Genomic DNA, 7,596 nt, shown 5'->3' on the forward strand with positions numbered 1-7,596 from the left:
ATGTGTTCTTATTATTATTATAACGAAACACTCATTTGCCATTGAACCATACAGTAAAAAGTTGGGAAATTTGACACATTGATTCGGTATAGTCATATGATTAATTTAAGTTTCATGTCAAGTGCTTTAGCGCCCCCAATGTGTCAGATTTTGCATTACATCTATGCGCTTAAAGTTTCAACCATACAAATTGAGGTATACTTGGATGAGGCCGAACTCAACGCACCCCATGACGTCAATTTCCACCATGTTGGATCTTCCGCCATATTGGATTTAATCAAAAACACTTAAAAGGATTTTGACGAAACTTGGCGCAGATGATCGTCAGACCATGACTCACAAACGCATTGCTTTTTGGAGCCATATTCAAAACCTGTCGCCTGTCACGACCAATCAAGTTTGGCGGCCGCCAAACAGGAAGTGAAGTAATATTTCAGTAAAGCTTTAACGTATCAAAACCAAACTCAGTACATGGGTTCAGGACCCAATAAGGAGGAGGCTCAATAAATTTGATGAAGTTTGACCTATAGGTGGCGCTATAATGAGCAAAATTACATTTTGGCCTGTAACGGGTAATGTGTTTGAAATTAAAAATTGCTATTGGTGTCTGTCGGAGGCCCTAAGGATGACAGATGTGATTTTGTGACATCAACATAATTGATCCGGCCGCCATATTGGATTTAATTAAAAACACTTAAAAATGTTTACAGGTCACAAAATGTGTCCGATTTTCATAAAGGCATTGCTTTTTGGAGCCATATTCAAAACCTGTCGGCCGTCACGACCAAGAAGATGGCAAGATGGCAGCCAGATCGGTCCAAGACGAGGCCGTAGCGGCCCTAGAGTCCCTTTGTATCACACGAGGCCGGCCCAGGCAGGATATCCCTGCCGAGACGATTACAGCCTATGTGCAGTTAGGAATGACAGCAACAAAAATCGCGAGCCTGCTCAATTCGTCGGAGAGGACAGTACGGTGTAGAATGCAGGAGCTTGGATTTAGATACTGTCCTCTCCGACGAATTGAGCAGGGATATCCTGCCTGGGCCGGCCTCGTGTGATACAAGGGGACTCTAGGGCCGCTACGGCCTCGTCTTGGACCGATCTGGCTGCCATCTTGCCGTCAACCAACTGCGTTTATTGATCTAAAGCTAAATCATGATCATGGTAGGCGCATTTAATTTGTCGTCACCAGAGCACTACCCACATACATCTCATTAACAATGCAGCTCATTTGCATGTTGTGAACTTGAAAATGAAAATGAAAATCGAGAAATGGAAAATAAATCGCAAGCAGGTGTCAGTTTTCATTTTATTTATCATTTTGGCATACATTGTGCGCATTGTCAGGAAAAGACAAAGTCAAAGTGAAGTTTGCATTTTCATTTTCCAACTAACATTTTCATTTTCATTTTTGGCAGTAATATACCAGGATGGTAATGAAAAATGAAATGAAAATAGACGTTTTCAATTTATTTTTATTTTTGTCACAAATGTATCGTGTTTATCAGGAAAATTAAAAGCCAAATGTATATATTTCATTTTATTTTTAAATTTGGCAGGATAATTGCACTGACACTTTGAAAATTAAATGGCAAAACGAGTTTTTCATTTTAATTTCACTGTTGGCAGGAAAAACCCCCCATTTGCTAACGTGAAGAATATGAACATGCTATTTGGTAACAGACGTTAGGTGGAAAAGTTTGTTTGTACTTGTTGGTCAATCGTCATGACGGTACAGAACCAGGTTTTCAGAACATCGATGCAAAACCACTTTCTAACTGTAGGCAGTAAGTGTGGTCGAAATGATTGGAACACAGAACTAATGTTGCGCTACTTCTGTGGTGGTGTTCCGAACCATTTCTTCCTCAACTCTTGTTTCTAAGGCAAGACATGCAACATTGATGTGCTATTGCCACAAATAACACAGGCACGATTTTTTCCCGCCATGTTAGCAACTTGCTGTTAGCTCCTACTAGCTGCAGAGAGACAATCCCCTAGCCGCAAAATCTTCCAGTCTTTCTGTAGGCGGTCACAAGCCAAGGTGGGCGAGGCCATGAATAATCAGTTTCCCTTCAAGCGCCATTGGGAAGGGCTCTTTCTGATTAAGCTTGTTTTTCCGTGTATTTTCTTTCATTGGCTAATGCGGGCAATGGGGGTAGAAGATAATTTTCACGTGCAGCATGTATATGCAACTTGGAGTAAGCTATAGTATTTCGAATGTAACAAGTATTAAACGGTTTCTCAGTGAATGAGACCTTTAAAAGTTTTCACAGGTCACAAAGTGTATCCGATTTTCACGAAACTTGACGCAGATGATCGTCATACCATGATTCACAAACGTATTGCTTTTTGGACCTATATTCAAAACCCGTTTCCTGTGACGACCAATCAAGACCAAACAGGAAGTGAAGTGATATCTCAGCAAGGCTTTCACGTATCAAAACCAAACTTGGTATATGGACTCACGAGCCAATTAGGAGGACGCCCAAGAAATTTGGTACATTTTGACCACTGTGTGGTGCTATAATCACAGGAAGTATAGTCATATTTCAGCAACGCTTTGACATAAAAAAAACAAAGTCAGTACATGGGGTCAGGACCCGATAAGGAGGAGGCTCAATAAATGTAATGACCTTTGACCACTAGGGGGGCGCTATAATCACAGGAAGTGGGCTCATATTTCAGCAATGCTTTCACGTATCGAAACCAAACATAGTATATGGACTTGGGACCTTATCCTGAGGACACAAAATACATTTGGTGACTTTCAACCACTAGGGCGGCGCTAGAGTAACAGAAGTTTAGGTCATATCTCAGTAATGCTTTTACGTATCAAAACCAAACTTGGTTCATGGTCTCAAGACCACATCCTGAGGACACACAATAATGTTAGCAACCTTTCACCACTAGGGGTGCTATATTTTGCAAAACTTTCTGGTATCGACACCAAATTTGGTACATGGACTCGGGACCACATCCTGAAGTTGCTCAATATATTTAGTGACCTTTGAACACTAGGGGTGCTATAATTATCAACACTTTCTCGTATTGACACCAAACTTGGTATGTGGTCTCATGACTACAACCTGAGTACACACAATAAATTTGGTGATGTTTGAGGTATGCGCATGTATATACAAGGAGGTTTATCTGTGTATATGTGTGTGTGGTGTGTGGATGGGAGGTTAATTGGGTGTGTGTATAATGTAGCAACATTGTGTTGCCATGACAACTCCTGCTCAACTGCTTGGCCCCCTCATTGCTGCTTGCAGCTATATTTTTAATTTTTTTTTGTTCCACAGCATTTATCCAGCTCCACATTTTCCTCCAAAGTTTGATGCCACTTTGATGCTCCTTGGTCCCATATCCTCTATTGAGTCATTGCCTCTTTGTAAATTGAAATGTGTTCTTAAATAAACTTCACTCAAGCATTTGAATCGTGTATACTTGAAGAAATTTCAGGATAAACATTCACTGAGGGTCCAAATCTGAATGGATGGTTTGAGCATAGTTCAGAGGACAATGACACGGCAATGAGATGAGCAAAACAGCTGACTTTCAGAGCTTTAGAAGTCACCATCCCCTTTACGCTCGCGAGACCTTTCACGTCCGTCACCATTAGGAGAGTTATGTGTTTACTCCGAAAGCATTTTCCGAGCGAGTGAGTGAAAAAAATGATTTAATATCCTAATTATCTCTGTCAGCTAATTAGAATTTAGATGTTGGTCATGTTAATGGAGACAGACATGGGCACCTCTGCTGCTGAGGGTGGATGGGGGGGAGGGGGGTCCTGTCAAGCGAAGGACTGCTGCTTTCACACAACGTCCTCAGCCTCGTTAATTAAACCTACCCAAGACTGCAGGGGCCACGCTAATGACCCGCACCCACATTGTGCTGAGGAGTGGTGGGATGTTTCTACGTTTCGCTGGCAATTGTTATTGTATTTTTGTTATCGCCACTTGGGTTCTCAGACCTGGAGCCTGGAATACACGTTTGTTTTTTTCTCCCCTCTGCTTCTCCACCATTGTTATGGCAACACACATAGTCATGTGTTGTAGTGTTTGTTGAGCATTGTTTGCTCTTGGTTGCTGAGGTATGGTGGTGCATAAAAGCCTTCACTGTATCCTGTAATGGTTTCCCAAGGGTCACGTGTTTTGAGACTTTTCAGCGGCTTCTGTTTTTCAAATGGGGTAGACAGTGGATACAGCTTTTTGGGCATGAGATCAGATACTATCTTCTATGAAAGTAAAAAAAACTGAGCATTATTAACATGAGCTTAGCTGGTCTGTTTAAGATAAAAAAAAAAAAAAACCTCATCTCTAAGAATACAAGGTAATAACAATGGTAATGTGTTCTCATGATTTTAAATGTCTCATTTTCAAAAGCACATTTGTGTTTTAAGGCACAAAGAATATCTGCTCTAGCTAAATATGATAATTCAATACTAGATAGATCCCCTGCGAGCTGGTGTTTTCACATCACTTTAGTAACCAAGCCAAATGAGTGGAATTTGATCGAGTACTTCTTTTTAAAGCAGATTGGACTATGAAAGACCATATGTCATGTTTTTATAGCCAAATGTTGCTTCACAACTGATGTCTCTTCAGTAGGCATGCCTGGACATAAATCTCACTTTTATAGCATCACTTGAATTTGTGCACCTCAAAATACAGTTAAAGTGCTTTTTTTTTCCCTTGTAGTGTGATCAATGAGAGCTACCCAGAGCACATTGCAGTATATTTATATTCATTACTCATGGACATAGCTGAATAGCTGAGTAAACAACTAAATACCATCACAAAAGAATCGTTCTATTGTGACTCCTTCATTCATTTAAAATACAGCAAAGGGTAACATTATAAATCATTAGGGCTAAAACAAAATAGGTCTTGACAGCCCCTGCATTTTAACTAACCTTTTGGACTCTAACCAATGGAGTGGTCCCCTCAGGTTTTAAACGTGCAATTGTGCAACCTTTACTTAAGAAACCTAACCTTGAGCCCAGTGACCTGAAGAATTATAGGCCTATTTCTAAATTACCATGTTTCATCTCAAAGGTTTACTTGAAAAATCGAATCACATCCCTCTTATTGATTCATTTCTCTGGTGCAAAATTGACCATAACATCTTATTAAAACGCTTGAGGTTGAAGTTGGTCTCCAGGGTTCTGTTCTGCAATGGTTCCTTCCATTTTCAGTTAGTTTAGGCAATTTCTCCTCTTCCTCTGCCCTTATAAAGTGTGGTGTTCCCTCAGGGTTCCATTTTGGGCCCTGGGCTCAATTTTTAAAAGTATAACATTCAGTATCACTGCTATGCAGATGACCTCAGTTTTACCTGCCTGTTAACACTAATGGCATTTGTTCTTTGGAGAATATTTTTAACTGTCTCAGTGACATCAAATGCTGGATGGCAAGAAATTTTCTTCAACTGAACGAAAAGTAAAACTGATATAATTATTTTTGGCCCTCCAAGTGATGTTTCTATCTTGAAAAATGCACTAGGACCTCTCTCTGCAAACTGCCACAGTGAAGTAAAGAATCTTGGGTTTTCTTTGACTCCTTTTAAATTTTAATAAGCAAATAAATAGTGTGGTCAAAGGCAGCTTTTCCAGTTAAGAACCATTGCAAAACTGAAGCCCTTTTGTCCTTCTCCGATCTTGAAACTCTTATACATGCTTTCATAACTTCTAGACTAGATTATTGTAATTCCCATATGCAGGCCTGACCCACCACACTCTCAACAGACTTCAGCTAGTTCAAAATGCACATCTTAAGAAACGTCAGCATATAACTCCTAAGCTGCACTGGTTACCTGTGGAGCACAGAGTTAAGTTTAAAATTTTACTTTTTGTCTCAAAGGTGGTTTGGCACCTGTTACTTGACCTCAATTCCTTACATCCAAGATCACTGTCTTCATCTCAGTCTTCTCTATATCCCCAAAACACCTAAGACTAAGGGTGATAGAGCCTTCTCTGTTGTTGCCCCCAACTCTGGAATAGCCTACCTGTACATATTAAGTCCTCTCCAACCATTGACTGCTTTAACTTAAAGACTTTCATTTTCTCCCAAGCTTTTAATCTACCTTAATACCCCCCACACACACACACACACACACTCTTTATTCTTTATTTTATTTTTGACCAATTTGTGTATTATTGACTTGACTTGACTAGACCTTACGCCTTCTGATGTACCATAGGACCTAATAAAAACAAAATCTTTAATTATTTACACCATATATTTTCCGACAGGATTGTTCATAACATTTGATAGAATCATCTGAATGCCATAAGGAGAATGGCAGCAGCAGCATTCCATACCACATATTGGGCTCAGTGCCCATGAGGACCCACACTGGAGTTCAGCATTAGGTAATTTCCTGATTCCGCATACCACTCATTTACTGTCTACTAGTGCTGCACGGGCCGGCTTATGATACAAGGAATAGTAATATCGGCATGCTACTTTGCGCAAGTTTACGGCACAGAACTGAGATAAGAAATGTTAAGGCATGGGCTACTTTGTTTTTAAGACCCGCACATCACTACTGTCTACTCTCCACTGTCATGCCAATAAAGACTAGAAAATTCCAAAAATAATTCTTAAAAAAGGGCGATGTCCTTACACCACAAATGAAACAAATACTTCAATATTACTCCAATAGTGCATGAATGACTCACACATTGGTGAAAAATGGCAGTGTGCATTTTCACCAAATCTATCAATGCTATTGTTTCACTTTAGAATAACTTTGTTAAAAAAAGTATACTATACTAGACTACACTATACTGTACTATACTAGCATACTACTGTATACTAAAATAACTTTGCTATCAGTTGTTTTTTTTCACAATATCCACAAACAAACCCACAGATAATCACATTAGATTTGTGTTTATTGGGACAGTCAGTCCATCCAGTCTCTTAGAATATGCATATTAGGTGTTTATCTACATAAATAACCATTTTGGGTATGTGTGAAGTTCTTCCATCACTGCATAGCTACACAGACACAAGAAATGTGCCTATTGAAAGTAAAAGCATGCTTCATCTCGCCCCATGGCTTCACATAGATACACACTCACCAGTGTAATTATAACAATGGACCCTTTCAAGAGAGTTCCATTATCAGCATCATAGTTGACCCCACAAGACTTCCTTTTTAACATTCCATATGTTATCTTAATGCAGAGGAAGTAGATTGGGGCCCAAATAGAACGTTCAAGCATTGTTTTTGTTTACCTTGTTGAAAGGGCTGTGGTAATGTTCCTAATGAGGAACGGTACATTTTATACAGGTAAGTAATAAAAAGAACACAAATTGAATCAGACTCACTCTTGATGTGGAAGATGAGTGGGGCCACTTATGTCCCACAGACTACTAGTGGATTTGAATGGTGTGCTGCCCTTCTGCAGTGAATTAGTCCCCAAACGATTTTAGATTGCATCAGAGGAAATGCACATTTAAACGCTATTGGAAACCAATGACAAAGCCTTTAGCTAGGAAATATTGGAGGAAGGAGGCTGTGTACAGTCATTTTCTATAGTAATGATGTTCAGTCAATGTTTGCCAATTTGGCAACAGATTGAAAAGACAA

This window comes from Alosa alosa, chromosome 20 (assembly GCF_017589495.1).
Source record: "Alosa alosa isolate M-15738 ecotype Scorff River chromosome 20, AALO_Geno_1.1, whole genome shotgun sequence".
NCBI classification, from domain to species: Eukaryota; Metazoa; Chordata; class Actinopteri; order Clupeiformes; family Clupeidae; genus Alosa; species Alosa alosa.